Source organism: Oncorhynchus tshawytscha, linkage group LG13, assembly GCF_018296145.1.
Source record: "Oncorhynchus tshawytscha isolate Ot180627B linkage group LG13, Otsh_v2.0, whole genome shotgun sequence".
In the NCBI taxonomy this organism is placed as follows: domain Eukaryota; kingdom Metazoa; phylum Chordata; class Actinopteri; order Salmoniformes; family Salmonidae; genus Oncorhynchus; species Oncorhynchus tshawytscha.
Window position 1 is genome coordinate 65,439,773 of NC_056441.1, and position 24,425 is coordinate 65,464,197.

Consider the following 24,425-nt stretch of genomic DNA (forward strand, 5'->3'; position numbering starts at 1 on the left):
CTTTATTTAACTAGGCAAGTCAGTTTATGAAAGCATTCTTATTTTCAATGACGGCCTAGGAACAGTGGGTTAACTACCTGTTCAGGGTCAGAACGACAGATTTGTACATTGTCAGCTCGGGGTCCAACAGTCTAACCACTAGGCTACCCTGCCGCCCCATTCTGACCATATGTAAGAGTTACTGTATAAACAAGCCCATACATTCTGCAGTGAGCAATCTAATTATGTAACCACGTCCATGATAAGTATCTGTTCCTCTTCTTAAGTATCTGTTCCTGGACACTCCTTGGAATTCAGAGTATGAAAAGGAAGTCTTGAAAATCTTTCGATCAACAGGCTCATGATCTCAAGCTTTGTTTAACCGGAGAAAAGGAACCTGAACAACATTTGGATAGATAATAATAATGTTTAACTGAGTCCGTGTGAACTGAAAGGGCATCTATGCAATAACTAGTGGAGTTTTATTCAAGGGCACTATTATACGGTAAGGAAACTGTGGTTACATACCATCTTCATTTTCAGCATTGGTAACACTTTATTTGGATAGTCTCAAGTAGACGATTTGTAGACGTTCAGTAGATGTTCAATAACTGTCAACAACATTTCTACTAACTATCCACTAACCCTAGCCCTAACCCTAACCTTCACCCTTAGCCAAACCAAGTGTCATCTCAGCATTTCTTGAATAATTAATTCAACTGAACACTTATCTTATGGCCAAATTCAAAACAGGTAAATTTTATTTATAAATATACAGTTTTCAGCTTTTGAAACAAATGGCAAATTAGTATGGAGTTCAGACTACAGTAGTGGCATTGATGACGTAGGTCACAGTGACACTTTCATAGTGACACCCCTTTGCATCCGCCAAAAAAGAATGGCGCACGAGAGTGTTCTTGAAGAAATGGTAAAGTTTTGATTTTGAAGTATTATGCTTATTTTGGTCAGTAAATGAATGAACAATGAGGCATAATAGGTTAACCTACTAGACTGCACATTATTGGAACACAGGTGTACATTATATGGTGCCCCTAGAGCTCATCCTCTCAAACCTAAATCTACCGTAATGGCGGCAATACATAGTTGAATAAACCACTAATAAGCAGCTTGATAATAACATGACTATGTTCAGTATAGTGCACTGCAAACATCAGTTTAGTCATTACAATCAATAATGACTAAAATATACTATATTTGTTCTTAGAAGGATGTCTTAAGGACAACAACAGCAAAAGTAGGAAGTAGTGCCGATCGTGAATTATCTTAATTTTCCCAGTGTGACTTTAATATAACAGTTCAAAAACACTGTGAGTGGCGCAATATGCTGTGAAACCAACCGCTTCAGACTCCAGAATGATACTATGATATTATTGCTCAGTTGTATTACTACCTTTTCGTTACATTGGAAGCATAGCTATTTACTCCTTAGATCCTTCTTTTAAAAAACACCAGGTATTGTCTATATATAATTATAGATACATTGTGGCATATTACAGGACCCTACCCAGTGTGTGGACAATGCAGTGGCCTATTCATATGGAGTAGTTTATGAAACTGACACCTACCATTACTCACGAGATGCACTGGTATGTTTGTTTTACTTTGATTTATCATATACTTACTGAAAGAAGCTTGTAAAATACTTTCTTTGAATGACCGTAATGTCAGGACACTAACTAAATATTGAACGAAAGATGGTTATGTTTTATACGTTTCATTGCAGTGTGAGGATGACCCATTTGGTTTCAATGGGGTTGTGGTTACAGAAGAGGTGTCTTTTCCAATACGGAGATGTACTCCATTTCTAAGCCATAACAGGTGAGTCGTCTGTACATTATTGTCACGTTCTGACCTTAGTTCCGTTGTTTTGTCTTTGTTTGTTTTTTTGTTGTTGAATTTTTACCCCGTTTTCTCCCCAATTTCGTGGTATCCAATTGTTTTAGTAGCTACTATCTTGTCTCATCGCTACAACTCCCGTACGGCTCAGGAGAGACGAAGGTTGAAAGTCATGCGTCCTCCGATACACAACCCAACCAAGCCGCACTGCTTCTTAAAACAGTGCGCATCCAACCCGGAAGCCAGCTGAAAATCAAATCAAATCAAATGTATTTATATAGCCCTTTGTACATCAGCTGATATCTCAAAGTGCTGTACAGAAACCCAGCCTAAAACCCCAAACAGCAAGCAATGCAGGTGTAGAAGCACGGTGGCTAGGAAAAACTCCCTAGAAAGGCCAAAACCTAGGAAGAAACCTAGAGAGGAACCAGGCTATGTGGGGTGGCCAGTCCTCTTCTGGCTGTGCCGGGTGGAGATTATAACAGAACATGGCCAAGATGTTCAAATGTTCATAAATGACCAGCGTGGTCCAATAATAATAAGGCAGAACAGTTGAAACTGGAGCAGCAGCACGGCCAGGTGGACTGGGGACAGCAAGGAGTCATCATGTCAGGTAGTCCTGAGGCATGGTCCTAGGGCTCAGGTCCTCCGAGAGAGAGAGAGAAAGAAAGAGAGAAAGAGAGAATTAGAGAGAGCACACTTAAATTCACACAGGACACCGAATAGGACAGGAGAAGTACTCCAGATATAACAAACTAACCCTAGCCCCCGACACATAAACTACTGCAGCATAAATACTGGAGGCTGAGACAGGAGGGGTCAGGAGACACTGTGGCCCCATCTGAGGACACCCCCGGACAGGGCCAAACAGGAAGGATATAACCCCACCCACTTTGCCAAAGCACAGCCCCCACACCACTAGAGGGATATCTTCAACCACCAACTTACCATCCTGAGACAAGGCCGAGTATAGCCCACAAAGAGCTCCGCTCAAGGGGGGGCGCCAACCCAGAAAGGAAGATCACATCAGTGACTCAACCCACTCAAGTGACACACCCCTCCCAGGGACGGTATGAAAGAGCCCCAGTAAGCCAGTGACTCAGCCCCTGTAATAGGGTTAGAGGCAGAGAATCCCAGTGGAAAGAGGGGAACCGGCCAGGCAGAGACAGCAAGGGCGGTTCGTTGCTCCAGAGCCTTTCCGTTCACCTTCCCACTCCTGGGCCAGACTACACTCAATCATATGACCCACTGAAGAGATGAGTCTTCAGTAAAGACTTAAAGGTTGAGACAGAGTTTGCGTCTCTTACATGGGTAGGCAGACCATTCCATGAAAATGGAGCTCTATAGGAGAAAGCCCTGCCTCCAGCTGTTTGCTTAGAAATTCTAGGGACAATTAGGAGGCCTGCGTCTTGTGACTGTAGCGTACGTGTAGGTATGTACGGCAGGACCAAATCAGAGAGATAGGTAGGAGCAAGCCCATGTAATGCTTTGTAGGTTAGCAGTAAAACCTTGAAATCAGCCCTTGCCTTGACAGGAAGCCAGTGTAGGGAGGCTAGCACTGGAGTAATATGATCAAATCTTTTGGTTCTAGTCAGGATTCTAGCTGCCGTATTTAGCACTAACTGAAGTTTATTTAGTGCTTTATCCGGGTAGCCGGAAAGTAGAGCATTGCAGTAGTGTAACCTAGAAAAGCATGGATTAATTTTTCTGCATGATTTTTGGACAGAAAGTTTCAGATTTTTGCAATGTTACGTAGATGGAAAAAAGCTGTCCTTGAAATGGTCTTGATATGTTCTTCAAAAGAGAGATCAGGGTCCAGAGTAACACCGAGGTCCTTCACAGTTTTATTTGAGACGCACCAATGTGTCGGAGGAAACACAGTGCACCTGGCAACCTTGGTTGGTGCGCACTGGGCCCGGCCCCCCACAGATGTCGTTGGTGCGCGATGAGACAGGGACATCCCTACCGGCCAACCCCTCCCTAACCCGGGCAACACTAGGCCAATTGTGTGTCGCCCCACGGACCTCCCGGTTGGTTACGACAGAGCCTGGGCGTGAACCCAGAGTCTCTGATGGCACAGCTGGCACTGCAGTACAGCACCCTTAACCACTGCGCCACCCGGGAGGCCCTTTTTGTATTTGTTTTAGTATGGTGAGGGCGTAAGTTGGGGTGGGCAGTCTATCTTTTTTTTCCTATGATTTGGGATTTCTGTGTTTGGCCTGGTATGGTTCTCAATCAGAGGCAGCTGTCAATCATTGTCCCTGATTCAGAACCATACTTAGGTAGCCTGTTTTCACCCTTAAGTAGTGGGTGATTATTTTCTGTATCCTGTGTTGGTTGGTTGGTTGGTATTTCAGTGTTCAGTTTGATTCATTAAATATTAACATCATGAACACATACCACGCTGAGCTTTGGTCCTCACCTTCCATCACAGACGAGCGTTACAATTATATTTTAATGACCAGATAACTAAAAGATCTATGAGGTTTGTTCAACTTGGAGGTAAACAGCGACGAGCAGGTAGGAAGGACTATGTGGTCCTGCTTTTATAAGCATATTGAAATGAAAGGTCTTTTTAAAAATTTTATTTTTTTAGGCCAAACAACCCTGCAGAAGCAGACAGAGGTCTGTCTGGAAATAATGGTGAGTTTACCAATTATTATCAGGAAACAGTTATGTTATATATATCAAACAAATATTTGGCAAGACATGGATTCTTATAAAGCACTTTTTTTTTCACCTGGAACTGCATTATGAATTCATGATACAAATTACTATGGTATTCCTCTAATCTAATTCATGAGAAGGTTTATGCTTGATCATTGAGATTTGATCTTCCCTCATATTCAGGAGAAATGTTAGATCTGGTGGCAGTAAATGAACAATCTTTTCCAAACTTCACTCCAAGACGATCTGACCATGTGCATCTAACTCATATATATCCTAGTGTGAACAACTACCTCACTCAAGGTAAGGGGCATGGGAACTTCAATAAGCACACACAGTACAGCCAGAAGAATAGCTGTGTACTTAACAATCTTTGTCAGAATTATGTGACGCAATATACAGTACCAGTCAAGTCTGGACACACCTACTCATTCAAGGGTTTTTCTTTATTTTACTATGTTTTACACTGTAGAATAATAGTGAAGACATCAAAACTATGAAAAACACATGGAATCAGGTAGTAACCAAAAAAGAGTTAAACATATCAAAATATATTTGAGATCTGAGATTCTTCAAAGTTGCCACCTTTTGCCATGATGACAGCTTTACACACTCTTGACATTCTCTCAACCAGCATTTAAAAAAACATTTTTTTTAATTGAACCTTTATTTAACTGGGCAAGTCAGTTAAGAACAAATTCTTATTTACAATGACGGCCTACGAAAAGGGCAAAAGGCCTCCCGCGGGGACGGGTGCTGGGATTTTTTTATTTTTTATTACAAAAAATTGAAATATTGGACAAGCGAGACAACACAACACTACATAAAGAGAGACCTAAAGACAACAACATAGCAAGGCAGCAACGCATGACAACACAACATGGTAGCAACACAACATGGTAGCAGCACAAAACATGGTACAAACATTATTGGGCAAAGTCAACAGCATAAAGGCAAAAATGTAGAGACAACAATATATCATACAAAGCAGCCACAACCGTCAGTAAGAGTGTCTATGACTGAGTCTTTGACTGACGAGATGGAGATAAAACTGTCCAGTTTGAGTGTTTGTTGCTGGTAGTCACCTGGTTCATTATGTAGTCCCCTGAAATGCATTTCAATTAACAGATGTGCCTTGTTTAAAGTTCATTTGTGGACTTTCTTTCCTTCTTAATGCATTTGAGACAATCAGTTGTGTTGTGACAAGGTAGGGGTGGTATACAGAAGAAAGCCCTATTTGGTAAAAGACCAAGTCCATATTATTGGAAGAACAGTTCAAATAAGCATAGAGAAACAACAGTCAATCATTACTTTAAGACATGAAGGTCAGTCAAACTCGAACATTTCAAGAACTTTAAAAGTTCCTTAGAGTGGAGGCGCAAAAACCATCAAGCGCTATGATGAAACTTACTTTGAGGACCGCCACAAGAAAGGAAGACCCAGAGATACTTCTGCTGCAGAGGATAGGTTCATTAGAGTTACAAGCCTCAGAAATGGCAAAATAAATGCTTCACAGAGTTTCAAGAAACAGACACATGTCAACATCAACTGTTCAGAGGAGACTGCGTGAATCAAGCCTTCATGGTCGAATTGCTGCAAAGAAACCACTACTAAAGGACACCAATAAGAAGAGACTTGCTTGGGCCAAGCAATGGACATTAGACAGATGGAAATCTGTCCTTTGGTCTGAGTCCAAATTGGAGATTTTTGGTTCCAACCGCCGTGTCTTCGTGAGACGCAGAGTAGGTGAACGGATGATCTCTGCATGTGTGGTTCCCACCGTGAAGCAAGGAGGAGGGTGTGTTATGGTGTGGGGGTGCTTTGCTGGTGACACTGATTTATTTAGAATTCAAGGCATACTTAACCAGCAGGGCTACCACAGCATTCTGCAGCAATATGTCCTCCCATCTGGTTTGGGCTTAGTGGGACTATCAATTGTTTTTCAACAGGACAATGGCCCAACACACCTCCAGGCTGTGTATGGGCTATTTGACCAAGAAGGAGAGTGATGGAGTGCTGCATCAGATGACCTGGCCTCCACAATCAACCGACCTCAACCCAATTGAGATGGTTTGGGATGAGTTGGACCGCAGAGTCAGCCAATAAGTGCTCAGCATATGTGGGAATGGTTGAGAGAATGCCAAGAGCGTGCCAAGCTGACAAAAAGGCAAAGGGTAGCTACTTTGAAATGTATTGATTTGTTTAACTCTTTTTTTTTTTGGTTACTACATGATTCCATATGTGTTATTTCATAGTTTTGATTTCTTGACTATTATTCTACAATGTAGAAAATAGTCTAAATAAATAAAACCCTTGAATGAGTAGATGTATCCAAACGTTTGCCTGGTACTGTACATTCACAACCAGTTTATTAGGAACACCACCACGGTCATGAAAATTGAACACTCCTACAGACAGTGAGTCATGTGGCCACCGCTTGCTATATAAAGCAGACAGACAGGCGTCGAGGAATTCAGACACAATTGAATGATAGAATGGACAAAATAAGTGAACTAAGCAACTTTGAGCTAGAGCATTGTATGATTGTCGGTGCCAAGTGCACCGGTGGCCAGTATCTCAGAAACGGCTGGCCTCCTGGGCTTCACACACCGTAGTGTCTAGGGTTTACAGAGAATGGTGCGACAAACACCATCCAGTCAGCGGCAATCCTGTGGGCAAAAACAGCTTGTTGATGAGAGCGGTCAAAGGAGAATGGCAAGGCCATGCGGGCCACAAACAGACAAATAACGGGGTAGTACAACAGTGGTAAGCAGAATGGCATCTCAGAACACACAACTTGTTGATCCTTGTTACGGATGGGCTATTGCAGCAGACGACCACACCGGGTTTCACTCCTATCAGCTAAAAACAAGAAGAAGCGGCTCCAGTGGACAAGCGATGACCAACGCTGGATAATAGAGGAGTGGGAACATCGCCTGGTCCGACGAATCTCGGTTCCTGTTGCGTCATGCTGATGACAGTCAGGATTTGGCATAAGCAGCATGAGTCCATGGATCCATCCTGCCTGGTACAGGCTGGTGGTGGTGGTGTACTGTTGTGGGGAATGTTTTCCTGGCACATGTTAGGGCCTTTGATACCAATTGAGCAACAACGTTTCTGACATTTTGTATAATCCATGCCCCGAAGAATTCCGGCTGTTTTGGACCCGGTACTATATGGGTGTACCTAATAAACTGGCCATTGAGTGTATTTAGCTATGCTTTTCATCTTCAGGTGTTGGAGCTGTCCAGACTGCAGTACAAATAACTAAAGCAGTTGTATGTCATGGTAAACATGGAGCATTTGATCAAGCATGATTGAAAAATATTTTTGCCCAATGTCTGCACTATTTCCTATGCATTCTTCTTAAATGTAGTTAACAGAGTTTATATGAGAAGGTATTATGCTGTACCAGATTTGTGTTTGATCAAGCTTTTCATCTCCCCTCCAGAAATAGTGGATCTGGTGGCAGTAGAAGAACAATCCTTTCCAAACTTCACTCCAAGACCTTCTCACCATGTGCATCTACCTCATATACATCCTACTGTGAACAACTATCTCACTCAAGGTCAAGGGCATGGCTCACTACAACAAGGTACATACAGCCACAACAATATCTGTGCCCTAAATAAACAATCGTTGAACTATAACTGTTACTACGAATGACGCCTGAAATATCTAAACATATAGTAAACCAAATGACTTAATCATTTGTGCTGTTATACAATCCAATACAGAGAAGCCAAATGGTCCACTGAGCAATCAGTCCAAATTGTCAAGCAATATATGTAGCTAAACTGTGCATTTTCATTAGCTTTGACGCCGTCCAGAGAACAAATAACTAAAGCCAACCTGCTATGTCTGGTTGCATGTCTTGTTAGATATGGAGCCCTCAGGACTGATCGAGCGTTGGTATGAAGAATCGAACACGGTGGACGATGACAAACAGGATCGGGAGGAATACTGAGCTAAAGTGGCATGATGTTGTCTGAGCATCAGCATAACGTAACGTCACAGACAGCATAATTATGTTAATCAGCAAAGGGGGTCAATAAGTTAAACATTTGACCTTAGCAAACATACTGTAACCTTCCTGTTTGCTTTGCTTCCAGCTCCTGTGTTGTTTGTATTGTACAGTTTGTAACGTTCCTGTAAATAATTATGAATAAAGAAAAAAATGTGTATGTTTTGTCCCTCTGGTTCCTAGGAATAGCTGTCAGTAGATCTGTAAAGTAATTTGATCATTTTACTCACCACCCCTAATTACTCTTGCCAAACATGATGTTTATTCATAAGTAAACAGTTAACAGCATATACAGTTGAAGTTTACATACACTTGAGACAAATACATTTAAACTCAGTTTTTCACAATTCCTGTCATTTAGTCCTAGTAAAAATACCTTGTCTTAGGTCAGTTAGGCTCACTACTTTATTTTAAGAATGTGAAATGTCAGAATAATAGTAGAGATTTATTTAAGCTTTTTATTTCTTTCATCACATTCCCAGTGGGTCAAAAGTTTACATACATTCAATTAGTATTTGCCTTTAAATTGTTTAACTTGCGTCAAATGTTTCGGGTAGCCTTCCACAAGCTTCACACAATAAGTTAGGTGAATTTTGGCCCATTCCTCCTGACAGAGCTGATGTAACTGAGTCAGGTTTGTAGGCCTCCTTGCTCGCACACACTATCAGTTCTGCCCACAAATTTTCTATGGGATTGAGGTCAGGGCTTTGTGATGGCCACTCCAATACCTTGACTTTGTTGTACTTAAGCCATTTTGCCACAACTTTTGAAGTATGCTAGGGGTCAGTGCTTCTTCCTTGCTAAGCAGCCTTTCAGGTTATGTCGATATAGGACTCGTTTTACTGTGGACATAGATACTTTTGTACCTGTTTCCTCCAGCATCTTCACAAGGTCCTTTGCTGCTGTTCTGGGATTGATTTGCACTTTTCACACCAAAGTACATTCATCTCTAGGAGACAGAACGCGTCTCCTTCCTGAGCGGTATGACGCTGCATTGTCCCATGGTGTTTATACTTGCGTACTATTGTTTGTACAGATGAACGTGGTACCTTCAGGCGCTTGGAAATTGCTCCCAAGGATGAACCAGACTTATGGAGGTCTACAATTTTTTTCTGAGGTCTTGGCTGATTTCTTTTGATTTTCCCATGATGTCAAGCAAGTTGGAAGTTGGAAGGTAGGCCTTGAACTACATCCACAGGTACACCTCCAATTGACTCAAATTATGTCAATTAGCCTATCAGAAGCATCTAAAGCCATGACATCATTTTCTGGAATTTTCCAAGCTGTTTAAAGGCACAGTCAACTTGGTGTATGTAAACTTCTGACCCACTGGAATTGTGATACAGTGAAATATAAGTGAAATAATCTGTCTGTAAACAATTGTTGGAAAAATGATTGTGCACAAAGTAGATGTCCTAACCGACTTGCCAAAACTATAGTTTGTTAACAAGAAATTTGTGGAGTGGTTGAAAAACGAGTTTTAATGACTCCAATCTAAGTGTATGTAAACTTCCAACTTCAACTGTAGCTATTCTGGGTACCAGTCTGTTTAGCTATCATTCCACTCTTTGCAACTAACATACAGCATATGACACTGAATATAAGGAGTAGAATGTTAGCTAAACAGATTGGTACCTAGGCTAGCATACTGCATTATACGTCAGACGATAGTGAAATAGCAGACTCGGGCATAATGCAATGTCAGTGTGGGTCTAGAGTACAACTTCAGGGGAAAGGAGCGGAGCCTCTCACGCTAAACCTGGGTCTTTATTTAGCTTTTGTTTGAGCGTGAGCATGTTCGTTAGACCACCACTGTGCTGTGCCATTTTCTCATTTGACTTCAAGAGTGGCGAGAACAAGAATGGTCACATAAGGCTTGACAAGTAGTTCCTGCCAAGGTTGGACTTGGAGTTAGTTATGTATGTTAACTTAATATGAATAGTTTCCCATGGCTTCTTATTGAACATGGAGTCTTACCAATCAAGTCAAATGAAACAATGATGATCAGCAAAACCATCAGTTAGTGGATCCACAGTTCTCCTCTGCTCCCACAATAATAGTCTATACAACCCAGTTTATTTTAAATAACAAAGTAAGCCTAAAACCCGTTTGTTTCTCAATAATGCTGACCATAGTGGTTTACTTCTGACCAAGTTTCATTTCCTCTTGTAAAATAACTAGCTACAGATTTAACTCAATCATTACACGAATGGGAACTAAGCAGCATCGCACAGAGCACAGTCTATGTTATAAAACCAGAACATATTTCTGGTAAGAGTTAATTAGTGCAGTATTACCTATGTAGGCCTTTGAACATGCCTTCCGGGTTTTTATTTATCGATCTTTGAAGGAGGACACTAAAACAGGTTTTAGTTGGAAGAATACTTTTCAACAGCTCCCTGACAGCATATTAAGCCTTTATTTGACTTTGGAATTGGACAATGAACAACATTTGGCACAGTAAGTAACTTATACAAGGATTCATGTCAATGAGACTAAGTTTTCAGACGGGAACAACCCCACGGTAAGGAAACGGATGTATTGCATGTTTTCAATCAGTTTCAATCGGTTTCATCTTAAATATTCAAAATACTGAAATTTCTTCAAAAAATACAGTTTATTCATTAGTTACTAAAAACCAAACGTACAGTCGCAGTACTTACGTAGGTTAGTGGGCGGAACCTTTCTTCATCCACAACGACTGCAAACATGGCGCTAAAACATTTTGATGCCGAAAAGGTAGTGTTTCGTGTTTAAAACTCTTGTTTTTTTCTCTATACATATGGAAATGAAGAATGTTGATCTACATTAAACATAGACTATGTGCATACATGTGTGTAGATTTTTGGCAAGATAGAGGTCAACAACATATTGTGTGTGCTATGCTACTCAACAAGTGCAATATAATTACGTAACTGTATATAATTTTTGCTATAATTTCACAAGATATTTGGTCATTTTGCACAATAGTGTAGACGGGAGGTTTGACCAAATTTTAGACTATAGGGATCATTCATCCCTCAGGGCATGGCACAGGAAACAGCCTCGGAGACGACAGTCAAAGTCAGTTTTGGCGAGGGTAGCACATGCAGACCTACTACAATATCCATTGAGTTCCAAATGAGTAAACTACAACAATTTAACTATATGATAAAGAAAATGAACTTCTTCACTTTGGTATGTTTCATTCAGTACAGTGGTTATTAAAGTTATGAATGCATTTTGTGATGTTGCAGACCCAGAGTGAGGCTCAGAATGAGGACAATCCAGGCGTCAGCCCCTCTGAGGTTGAGAATTGTGATGAACGGCATCCTCACAAACCTCTAACGGTATTGGTTTCAACTACTAAACAACTGAACTGTCCAACTACTTATCACTGAATTTCAAATGTTACAATAACAAATTAATTGAATGTGTAAATCAATTAGCTTATATTTTCTGTAACATCAAATAGCTGGCTATGACTATTTTTCTAGATCTCACAACAATGTGAAGAAAACCCAATTGCTTTCAATACAGAAGTGTATTATGAAAATCTGCACTTTCCTCAGAAGAGGTGTACTCCATTTAACATCCCAGCCATGAGAGTTGTCTGTGTATTTGTTTTATGACTGGAATTAACCAAAAATGTATAAATGAACTAATTTTATACCAAGGTCTACTTTTTTTCTTTTTAGAATTCAGAACAACCATATGGAGTCAACCATGCTTGAAAACAGCCGTGAGTAAACCTAGTGGAATTAAAATAGCCTACTAGAAAGTATTCTGTCTACTAGTATGTCTTAAAAATATTTTGATTTCAAAATCTTATCAATTGCCCGTGTGAACATTGTATGATATCATATTACATACTGTTATCACTTTACCTTTAATTTCTTCTAATCAACTCACAACAGCAGTGGTCCCATTTCAGACTGGGGTGGCTTCTGTGAATATACCTCCTCATCTAGGCTTAATCGCAATAGAACCATCTCCAGACTGTGTCCAGGCAGCTCGACCTCATAACGAAGGCTCTTCCTCACAGCATTCACCTCAACACCAGCTATGTTGATGATGGTAGGGTTTCACTATAGTTGAAGGTATGGTTGCACAAAAGCACAACCATACCTTCAATCAAGCAAGGTGTCTAGTTATAGCTTAAACAGCATGGAGGCACACAGAGCAGCAACATTAATGAACACAAGAATCCCCAAATGTGTATTCACAGCTACCGCTACATGAAATGATACCACGCAGAAAGCACACCATCATGTTACGACTGACCTATCATAGATCTAAAATTGAGATAAAACTGTGGTGGTGTTTAATATGTGCATGGAGTCACTCTCAGTTAGACATAAGCAGCTGTCATGTCATGAGGGCTTCTACCCCGTTCTGTCCTGTTGCTTCAGCAGTCAAAACACATCAGGGATAAAGAGCTCCATTATCCCTGGAAGAAGAGATGAAGTGAAGGAAAAGGCTGATTTTTACAGCATTTTCTGCTAAAAATATGTATAAAACCGTCACACACTGATCTGTTTCATCTGTCTTTGTGATTGTCTCCACCCCCTCCAGGTGTTGCCCATCAGGTGTTGCCCGTCTTCCCCATCATCCCCCGTGTATTTATACCTGTGTTCTGTCTGTCTGTTGCCAGTTCGTCTTGTTTGTCAAGCCTGCCAGCGTTTTTCGTCTCATCTACTGCTTCTCCCCAGTCTCTCTTTTTCTCGCCCTCCTGATTTTGACCCTTGCCTGTCCCATCTCCGAGCCCGCCTGCCTGACCACTCTGCCTGCCCCCGACCCTGAGCCTGCCTGCCGTCCTGTACCTTTGCCCCACCTCTGGATTACCAACCTCTGCCTGACCTGACCCTGAGCCTGCCTGCCGTCCTGTACCTTTCCTCCACTACTCTGGTTATTGACCCCTGCCTGCCTTGACCTGTCATTTGCCTGCCCTGTGGCCGTAATAAACATTGTTACTTCGACCGTCTGTATCTGGGTCTTACCTTGGTTCCTGATAAAAACACCAAGAGTGCTTTGGTGGTGGGTCATTCCTACGTTGCGGTGCCTTTTGGACCACATACATTTTTGTGGAAAAAAGTATATATTTTTCATTTGTTTTGAATTCGATCAGAAAAAAGACATGTTTGACTTTCAGAAAAAGCTCAGGCACTTAAATCCTAATAAATATGGGCATGTTGTTCACACATGGACCATGGAATATTTCCACCTGTTAGGGACAAACACATAACTGTCTGAAAGTGCTATCAATGCATGTATATACATATATTTAGATGTTCTAAGACATCAAATGTGCCTTACTCTATTACTTTAATTTACTTCCTTCAAATAATTATATATATTTTTTATTTAACTAGGCAAGTTATTTAACTAGCAACTAAATCAATGATTATTGAGAGAAACGTGTGTTATTTTCAGAACCAAAGCTTCATTTGTGCCACATTCTTCCTAATAAGAGTGAATAACAACAGAATTTGGTCAACATTTTTGCATTTGTAATTGATCCCATCTATCTCTACAAGTTACCACAAAGATATACATAACAGTTGATGGAATTGTTCAATTATGATTTTTAAAACACTGACCTAACAGGGTGGAATGAAGCATAACAGGGTGGAAAGCAATAACAGGGTGGAACTAACACCAGTAATGAGCAAATTATTTAAACAATTAAAGATATTTTATGAACTTTGAAATCTGTGAAATGTAAAAAAAAAAACGTTTTTTATTTAAATTTTCAATTTACTTCCTTGTCTTTTTAAAACATTGTCAACCTAAGTTTGTTAAACAACTGAAAAAGAGATTATTAAAATATGAGTATTGCATTAGAAAAACAAAGCAAGATGTAAAACAATTAGATTGTTTTGAAAATCATTGTTAGTTCAAGTTTAATAACACTAATCAGGCATTTTATGATAAACAGCCCTACTCATTTTGCTCTTAATAATTCTGGGCTCACGGTTCACGCTTAATAAAATGGTTATTCAAAAAGTTTATAAAATATGTTATACATATAAGGATACATGAACCTTTAATAAGTGCCGTCATGTGGGCTTGGCCAGAATGATTAGTTTATTCCATTACGGTGCATGCACTTGACCTGGATGTTATCCTTCTCGACATCTGTTATGATTCCTGGGTATGGCTCATTGTCGTAGGACACCTCACACTAATGACCAATATGCTGAGAGTGAATGGCCTCTGGTCGCCACAGCGTTTCAATGGTGCACACAGATCTTGGCGCCTCGGCAGCTTCTAGAGTTGATCTTGGAGCCTTAGGAGCTTCTAGAGTTGATTTTGGAGCCTCAGCAGCTTCTAGAGTTGATATTGGAGCCTCAGCAGCTTCTAGAGTTGATATTGGAGACTCAATAGCTTCTAGATTTGATATTGGAGTCTCAACAGCTGCTAAAGTTGCTTCTTTTAACTCAAAGCAGGGACAGGCCATGACCCCCTCATCTCTTTTGGCAGGAACAGGCTACGTCTCTGTACTTGATGTGACCTGGCAACACACATCACTTGATGCATCTTCATTGTGCCTTTCATTGCAGTTTTTGGATGACAAAAGCCCATGGCTGTAAAAGCTGCAAGCCATGAATTGGAGATTCTCGTGGGTTTTACATTGGCACGTCTCACGGTCAGCGTCCGTTGGTGCCACAACCCAAAATGGCCTAAAGGTGCAGAAGAAGGAGTAGGAGATCGATTCTTGACTTTCTGATAGGAACATCCTGTGTAGAAGTTTTTGCATCTTCTGTTTGTTTGGCGTGTTTGTTTTGTTTCCTCCCTGTATTCATGCGACTCACATCATCTCTTTTGGATTCAGCAGCTGCCCAGATTCTCTTCGTCCACACAAAGGTACAAATATATCCATCCAATCCTGCCCTCTCCTTTGAAAAACCTAGAGTAGTCTGGGCGAGCCTTTGCATTAGGTACTTCTTCACTATGTTCCCAATAGTTACTCTTGCAATCATCTGCCTCTCCTTTTCTTTTCTGGTGCTACGATATTTAGTTCTAATGTTTTCAACCAATGATTAGTGCAACAGAAGGGTTCTTCTAATGGTTGGATGGACAGGAGGATGTTTCAGCATGGCATTCACTTTTCAGTGAGGAGATTTGGAATTTCCCTTAATAGGTTGGAATCTCTTGTATTTTTCCTTTTTCCAAAGTGGCTTTAAGTTTCTTGATCTCTTTCGTCAGCCTTTTATTTGTATTGTTGGTCTTTCTTTGACCTTGATGTTACGTGTAAGGGATAAAATAAAATCAAACGTTAACTGTAATCGGTACATTACCAGCAAAAATATTGAAATCAGATTACAGATACTTTTGAAAAACTAGATGCTTACTTCGAGAATTACTTTTAAATTCAGAAAGGTTTGCAAAAACAATCTTGACACTGTTTTCTCATTGACATTCAAAACAGCATTGAAAAAAGGCGCATGTTTAAATTTGTTCCACCTGAGCGAGTCTGACCACAAATCAGATAACACTATGATGACACTCCAAATATGTTTGATGGATCGCGGGAGAATATCAGGAATAGTCTTTTGTAGGCTACAGTCCAAGCAATGTCTTCCAATGGTACGACTGCTGTAGGCATCGAAAGATTATCCAACTTGAACAAATGCTTGGAGGTAAGGATGACAGCAGTGTAGTCTACGGCGATACGGATATGACTTATTATTGATATCTACATAGCGCATTGATGTGAATCACACTGCTGCTCTCTCATTTAGCTATTTGCGCCTTACGGATTGTGGTTGTTGTGAATGTCTGTTCACAAATCTGAATATGTATTTGAACCCAATAATGGTTGAATTCATGAAGTTTAAACTGCCTTTCAATAATTGTTTTTGAAACCAGTTGACAGCCAGTGAAAATGCGCTCTTGCAACAGCTGAACAGTACGGATCTCATCCTATGGAATAAAAGTGGGGCTTTTTTTGCTCAAGCCATAGCCCTAATGGACACATGTTCAAACTCGCACACTTTTGATAGACTTAAAAAGGGGGCAATTTGTAGTTGCTACATCCAATTTTGGATGTATAAATGATATATACACTACTTGTCAAAAGTTTTGGAACACCTAACACCAAGAGTTTTTCTTTATCTTTACTATTTTCTACATTGTATAGTAATGTGAAGATATTAAAACTATGAAATAACACATATGGAACCATGTAGTAACCAAAAAAGTGTTAAACAAATATATTTAATATTTGAGATTCTTCAAAGTAGCCCCCCTTTGCCTTGATGTCAGCGTTGCACACTCTTGGCATTCTCTCAATCAGCTTCACCTGGAATGCTTTTCCAACAGTCTTGAAGGAGTTCCCACATATGCTGAGCACTTGTTGGCTACTTTTCCTTCACTCTGCAGTCCAACTCATCCCAAACCATCTCAATTGGGTTGATGTCGGTTGATTGTGGAGGCCAGGTCATCTGATGCAGCACTCCCATCACTCTCCTTCTTGGTCAAATAGCCCTTACACAGCCTGGAGGTGTGTGAGTCATTGTCCTGTTGAAAAACAAATGATAGTGCCACTAAGCCCAAACCAGATGGGATGGCATATCTTTGCAGAATGCTGTGGTAGCAATGCTGGTTAAGTGTGCCTTGAATTCTAAATAAATCACTGACAGTGTCACCATTAAAGCACCCCCACACCATAACACCTCCTCCTCCATGCTTTACGGTGGGAAATACACATGCGGAGACCATCCGTTCACCCACACTGCATCTTACAAAGACTTTGGCGGTTGGAACCAAAAATCTCCAATTTGAACTTCAGACCAAAGGACAGATTTCCACCTGTCTAATGTCCATTGCTCATGTTTCTTGGCCCAAGCAAGTCTCTTCTTATTGGTGTCCTTTAGTAGTGGTTTCTTTGCAGCAATTTGACTATGAAGGCCTGATTCACACAATCTCCTCTGAACAGTTGATGTTGAGATGTGTCTGTCACTTGAACTCTGTGAAGCATTTATTTTGGTTGGTAACTCTAATGAACTTATCCTCTGCAGCAGATGTAACTCTGGGTCTTCCATTCTTGTGGCAGTCCTCATGAGAGCCAGTTTCATCATAGCGCTTGATGGTTTCTGCAACTGCACTTGAAGAAACTTTTAAAGTTCTTGAAATGTTCCGTATTGCCTGACCTTCATGTCTTAAAGTAATGATAGACTGTTGTTTCTCTTTGCTTATTTGAACTGTTCATGCCATAATATGGACTTGGTCTTTTACCAAATAAGGCTTCTGTATACCCCCCCTTTCTTGTAACAACACAACTGATTGGCTCAAACGCATTAAGAAGGAAAGAAATTCCACAAATGAACTTTTAACAAGGCACACCTGTTAATTGAAATGCATTCCAGGTGACTACATAATGAAGCTGGTTGAGAGAATGCCAAGACTGTGCAAAGCTGTCATCAAGGCAAAAAGGTGGCTATTTGAAGAATCTCAAATATAAAATATATTGTTTAACACCTTTTTGGTTTATACATTATTCCATATGAGTTATTTCATAGTTTTGATGTCTTCACTATTAATCTACAATGTAGAAAACAGTAAAAATATAGAAAAACCTTTGAATGGGTAGGTGTTCTAAAACTTTTACACGGTAGTGTGTGTATATATATATATATATATATATAGCAAAAAAAGAAACGTCCTCTCACTGTCAACAGCGTTTATTTGCAGCAAACTTAACATTTGTAAATAGTTGTATGAACATAACAAAATTCAACAACTGAGACATAAACTGAACAAGTTCCACAGACATGTGACTAACAGAAATTGAATAATGTGTCCCTGAACAAAGGGGGGTCAAAATCAAAAGTAACAGTCAGTATCTGGTGTGGCCACCAGCTGCATTAAGTTACTGCAGTGCATCTCCTCCTCATGAACTGCACCAGATTTGCCCGTTCTTGCTGTGAGATGTTACCCCCCACTTCCACCAAGGCACCTGCAAGTTCCCGGACATTTCTGGGGGGAATGGCCCTAGCGTGCTCAATGGGATTAAGATCCAGGCTCTTTGCTGGCAATGGCAGAACACTGACATTCCTTTCTTGCAGGAAATCACGCACAGAACGAGCAGTATGGCTGGTGGCATTGTCATGCTGGACGGTCATGTCAGGATAAGCCTGCAGGAAGGGTACCACATGAGGGAGGAGGATGTCTTCCCTGTAACACACAGCGTTGCCTGCAATGACAACAAGAGATTGCCTGACAATGACAACAAGCTCCAAATTGTCCGATGATGCTGTGACACACTGCCCCAGACCATGACGGACTTTTGCCAGTTCCTCCACCTCCAAATTGATCCCGCTACAACAGGCCCAGAGTACAAGCCTTGGTGTAACGCAGTTATGACATTCCTTCAGATCCTGTGCAGGTGTTAAACGACAATCAATACCGTCCACCATCACAGTAGAAGTCCCTGGTGAGACAAAACACATCTGCAGATTTGTCAGTGAAGAGCACATTTTTCTTTTTGTTTTTGTTAGTGCCTAAATTTGAATAAACGCTGTTAGTGCCTTAACGACCATTCCACAGGTGCATGTTCATTAATTGTTTATGGTTCATTAAACAAGTATGCAAAACAGTGTTTAAACCCTTTACAATGAAGATATGTGAAGTTATTTGGATTTTTACAAATTATCTTTGAAAGACAGGGTCCTGAAAAAGGGACGTTTCTTTTTTTGATGAGTTTATACACACAGTACCAGTCAAAAGTGTTGGGCCACTTAGAAATGTCCTTATTTTTGGAGAAAAAAATAAAATGGTCCATTAAAATAACATCAAATTGATCAGCAATACAGTGTAGACATTGTTACTGTTGTAAATTACTGTTGTAGCTGGAAACGGCAGATTTTTTGGGAATATCTACATAGGCGTACAGAGGCCCATTATCAGCAACCATCACTCCTGTGTTCTAATGGCACGTTGTGTTAGCTAATTCATGTTTATCATTTTAAAAGGCTAATTGATCATTAGAAAACCCTTTTGCAGTTATGTTAGCACAGCTGAACTGTTGTTTTGATTAAAGAAGCAATAAAATGGGCCTTCTTTAGACTAATTGAGTGTCTAGATCATCAGCATTTGTGGGTTTGATTACAGGCTCAAAATGGCCAGAAACGAAGAACTTTGTCCCTGAAACTCATCAGTCTATTCTTGATCTGAGAAATGAAGGCTATTCCATGTGAGACATTACCAAGAAACTGAAGATCTCGTACAACACTGTGTACTACTCCCTTCACAGAACAGCGCAAATTGGCTCTAACCAGAATAGTAAGAGGAGTGGGAGGCCCGGGTGCTCAACTGAGCAAGAGGACAAGTACATTAGAGTGTCTAGTTTGAGAAACAGATGTCTCACAAGTCCTTAACTGGCAGCTTCATTAAATAGTACCCACAAAACATCTGCCTCAAAGTCAACAGTGAAGAGGCAACTACAGGATGCTGGCCTTCTAGGCAGACTTGCAAAGAAAATGCCATATCTCTGACTCAGAGAGAGATATATATATATATATATATATGCCTAGTCATTGTAAACAAATATGTATCTAATTATACTGTACATAAAGTAGAAATGTATCATGTAAATGGTGATATATATATCACACACACAAAGGAGGCTGCTGAGGGGAGGGTGGCTCACAATAGTGGCTGGAATAGAGTGAAAGGAATGGTATCAACCACATGTAAAACATGTTTGATGTGTCCGATGCCATTCCATTATTCTGTTTTAGCCATTACTATGAGCCCTGTTACGCACGCCTCTATGAAGAGGGAACGCTACACCCTGCTACAACTAAAGTCTCCGTGAAGCGAAAAAGGTATGGACTGTAGGTGCGAGTAAGGATGACAACAGGCAGAATGTGGTACCGTTTACAAGGACTTTATTCCTTTACACGGTAATATGGGGAAAAGGGGCTGGACGGAACCAAACCAAAGAAAGTAAATCTCAAAGCCCCCCCTCTCCTATCTTACCTGCCTAACCACTTTTACCTAATTTAGAACCACCTGGTGCACTAACCAAAATACAGGGGGTGGTCCGCCCAGGTCTTACCTATTGTGCATAGACAATGAATATACTACGGGTATATGTATGCCCGCAGGCCTCTTGCCTAAGCACTCCCTAGGTGCCTTCCCCTTCCCCCCTGGGAACAAATTAAACAGAATATTAAACAATTTCACAAACAAAACTAAGAAACAAAGGACATCAAATAGGCTCTACCTGAGCAACAAACTCACAGAACATACCACTTCCCAGCAAAATCAACTCCCAGCAAAATCAACTCCCAGCAAAATCAACTCCCAGCAAAATCAACTCCCAGCAAAATCAACTCCCAGCAAAATCAACTCCCAGCAAAATCAACTCCCAGCAAAATCAACTCCCAGCAAAATCAACTCCCAGCAAAATCAACCTCTAGCAAAATCAACCTCTAGCAAAATCAACCTCTAGCAAAATCAACCTCTAGCAAAATCAACCTCTAGCAAAATCAACTCCCAGCAAAATCAACTCCCAGCAAAATCAACTCCCAGCAAAATCAACTCCCAGCAAAATCAACCTCTAGCAAAATCAACCTCTAGCAAAATCAACCTCTAGCAAAATCAACCTCTAGCAAAATCTCTGCAATGACTTTCTAGCAAAATCTCTGCAATGACTTCCCAGCAAATCTCTCCCTCCTGAACAGGACACTGGCTTTTATATAGCTTCTGAAGGAATGGGTAATTGGAGACAGCTGTGTCTTGACGAGGGGGAGGGGTCAGCTCTTCAATTAACCATGGAGTGGACCAATCAGCTGCTTGAGGGATTTCAGGAAGCCATTTCCTGAAATAAACACATGCAAATACACAAACTACAACACATAAACTGGGGAACGTAACACGCCCACCACAAAAATTGCAAACCTAGTTTTTGCAATAACAAAAGCCAACGCATCCCCAGTTAGTAAACCCGTGATAGAGCGTCAGCAACCACATTCGCCGAGCCCTTCACATAAGCGATCTGTACATTATATCCTTGTACAATCAGAGCCCACCGCATAAGGCGGCGGTTCTGGTTGTACATTTGTTTCAAGAACACCAACGGATTATGGTCCGTGAAGACCATAACAGGCAAGGCACTGGAGCCCACATATACCTCAAAGAACTGTAAGGCAAGCAATAAAGCCAGCGTCTCTTGTTCAATAGTGGAGTAACTTGTCCTCCCCAATTAAGGTGCCACCAGCAATCTGTGATACACACATATTGTTGCTAATTACATTACTAATTATACATTACAATGACTAAATAAATGTGATATGTAATTGTATATATCACATTTAAGTAAATGTAAATAGGCCTAGTGTAATTAGAAACAAATATGTATCTAAATATACTGTACGTACATAAAATATAAATGCATTATGTAAATGATAAATATTTACATAAGTAAATCCTTTTCTATCTTTTCTGACAAAATGTCCGCCCTGATAGGTGTGTTCCACCCTGTTAGGTGCATACAGTGCATTTGGAAAGTATTCAAACCCCTTGACTTCTTCCATATTTTGTTAGGTTTACAGCCTTATTCTAAAATTGATTGTTTTTTTTCCCTCATCAATCTACACACAATACCCCATAATGACAAAGCAAAACCAGATGCTTTAGAAATGTTTGCAAATGTATTTAAAAAAAAAACTGAAATATTACATTTACATTAGTATTCAGACTCAGTACTTTTTTGAAGCACCTTTGGCAGTGATTGCAGCGTCGAGTCTTCCTGGGTATGATGCTACAAGCTTGGCACACCTGTATTTGGGGAGTTTCTCCCATTCTCCTCTGCAGATCCTCTCAAGCTGTCAGGTTGGATGGTGAGCATCGCTGCACAGCTATTTCCGGGTCTCTCCAGAAATGTTAAATCGGGTTCAAGTCTAGGCTCTGGCTGGGCCACTCAAGGACATTCAGAGACTTGTCTCAAAGCCACTACTGCGTTGTCGTGACTGTGTGCTTAGGGTCGTTGTTCTGTTGGAAGGGGAACCTTCACCCCAGTCTGAGGTCCTGAGCACTCAGGAGCAGGTTTTCGTAAAGGATCCCTCTGAACTTTGCTCCGTTAATCTTTCCCTCGATCCTGACTAGTTTCCCAGTCCCTGCCGCTGAAAAATCAAATCAAATGCTATTGGTCACATACACATGGTTAGCAGATGTTATTGCGAGTGCAGCGAAATGTTTGTGCTTCTAGTGCAGCAATATCTAACAATTCCACAACAAATACCTAATGGAATAAGGAATTGAATGGAATAAGAATATATAAATATATGGATGAGCAATGACAGAGCGGCATAGGCTAAGATGCAATAGATGGTAAAGAATACAGTATATACATATGAGATGAGTAATACAAGATATGTAAACATTATTAAAGTGGCATTATTCAAGTGACTAGTGTTCCATTTATTAAAGTGACCAATGATTAAGTCTATATTTTTTAGACTTTTTGACCTTCCCGTGACATCGGGTGCTGTAGGTGTCCTGGAGGGCAGGTAGTTTGCCCCCGGTGATGCGTTGTGCAGACCACACCACCCTCGGTTGTGGGTGGTGCAGTTGCAGTACCAGGCAGTGAAACAACACGACAGGATGCTCTCAATTGTGTATCGGTTACAGTTTGTGAGTTTTTTTGGTAATCAAGCCTACTACTGTTGTGTCGTCTGCAAAACTTCCCCACAGCATAATGCTGCCACCACACTTCACCGTAGGAATGGTGTCAGGTTTCCTCCAGACATGACGATTGGCATTCAGGCCAAAAAGTTCAATCTTTGTTTCATCAGACCAGAGAATCTTGTTTCTCATGGTCTGAGAGTCCTTTAAGTGCCTTTACCTAGGAGTGGCTTCCATCTGGCTACTCTACCATATAGGCCTGATTGGTGGAGTGCTGCAGAGATGATTCTCCCATCTCCACAGAGGAACTCTGGAGCTCTTTCAGAGTGACCATCAGGTCCTTGGTCATCTCCCTGACCAAGGCCTTTCTCCCCCGAATGCTGTTTGGCCAGGCAGCCAGCTCTAGGAAGAGCGTTGGTGGTTCCAAACTTCTTCCATTTAAAAATGATGGAGGCCTCTGTGTTCTGGGGGACTTTCAATGCTGCAGACATTTTTTTAGTACAATTCCCCAGATCTATACCTTGACACAATCCTATCTCTGAGCTCTACGGACAATTCCTTTCACCACATGGCTGGGTTTTTTTCTCTGACATGCACTGCCAACTGTGGGACCTTATATAGACAATGTCCAATCAATTAAATTTACCACAGGTGGACTCCAATCAACTTAACAGGATGGAAATTTGGAGGCTAAGTTAGCCATAGCACTGTGAGTGATCAAGATCCAGCTAGCATAATGGGGAACACTTGAAGAGAATTTTAACTTTTATGTCAAACATATTTTGCCTAGTTAAATAAAGGTCAAATAACAAATACAATATATATAATATATATTTTTATAACATGTTCATCTAATGTAGACTAACAGGGTGGAAATGTAAGAGTGAGACATACTGACTAACATCATGAAACATTAAAATATAGATTAAAATCGGGTGTTGATAATTGACACTTCCTGAATGTGATATCATTGTGTTTTTTAAAGGAGTATTACTGCAAACTAACAGGGTGGAAAGTGGGACACACAGGAAGAAAAAATAATAATAATAATAATGAGAAAAAAAATTATAGATGACAGATATTTTACGTAGGACTACAAAATAATGAATAAATATTTGAAATATTTTATTGTTTAATTGCTTATATTTCTCGTTTAAGTTGACGAATTTACAACTGGGGACATGTCAAAAACGCCAACATCCACTGAAAACAAAATGGTCTAAATGAATAAAATTCCCTTTGAGATCCATATCTTTGTATTTTTATTTCAAAGGACATCTAACTT

At 40.5% G+C, this 24,425-nt stretch overlaps 2 long non-coding RNA genes across 3 annotated transcripts; both read left to right on the forward strand.

Annotated features, from left to right (window-relative positions):
• Positions 1-268: 268 nt before the first annotated feature.
• On the forward strand, positions 269-8,685 carry LOC112265513. The gene is made up of 7 exons (XR_002955780.2): positions 269-484; positions 1,497-1,586; positions 1,724-1,818; positions 4,433-4,479; positions 4,687-4,806; positions 7,955-8,098; positions 8,385-8,685. It is a non-coding gene; the product is annotated as an uncharacterized LOC112265513 (long non-coding RNA).
• A 2,028-nt stretch (positions 8,686-10,713) lies between these two features.
• On the forward strand, positions 10,714-13,331 carry LOC112265967. 2 transcript variants are annotated; one of them, XR_002955864.2, is made up of 5 exons: positions 10,714-10,987; positions 11,764-11,856; positions 12,205-12,248; positions 12,424-12,583; positions 13,082-13,331. It is a non-coding gene; the product is annotated as an uncharacterized LOC112265967 (long non-coding RNA). The 2 variants fall into 2 exon arrangements; XR_002955865.2 differs by having other exon boundaries at positions 12,441-12,583.
• Positions 13,332-24,425: the final 11,094 nt, after the last annotated feature.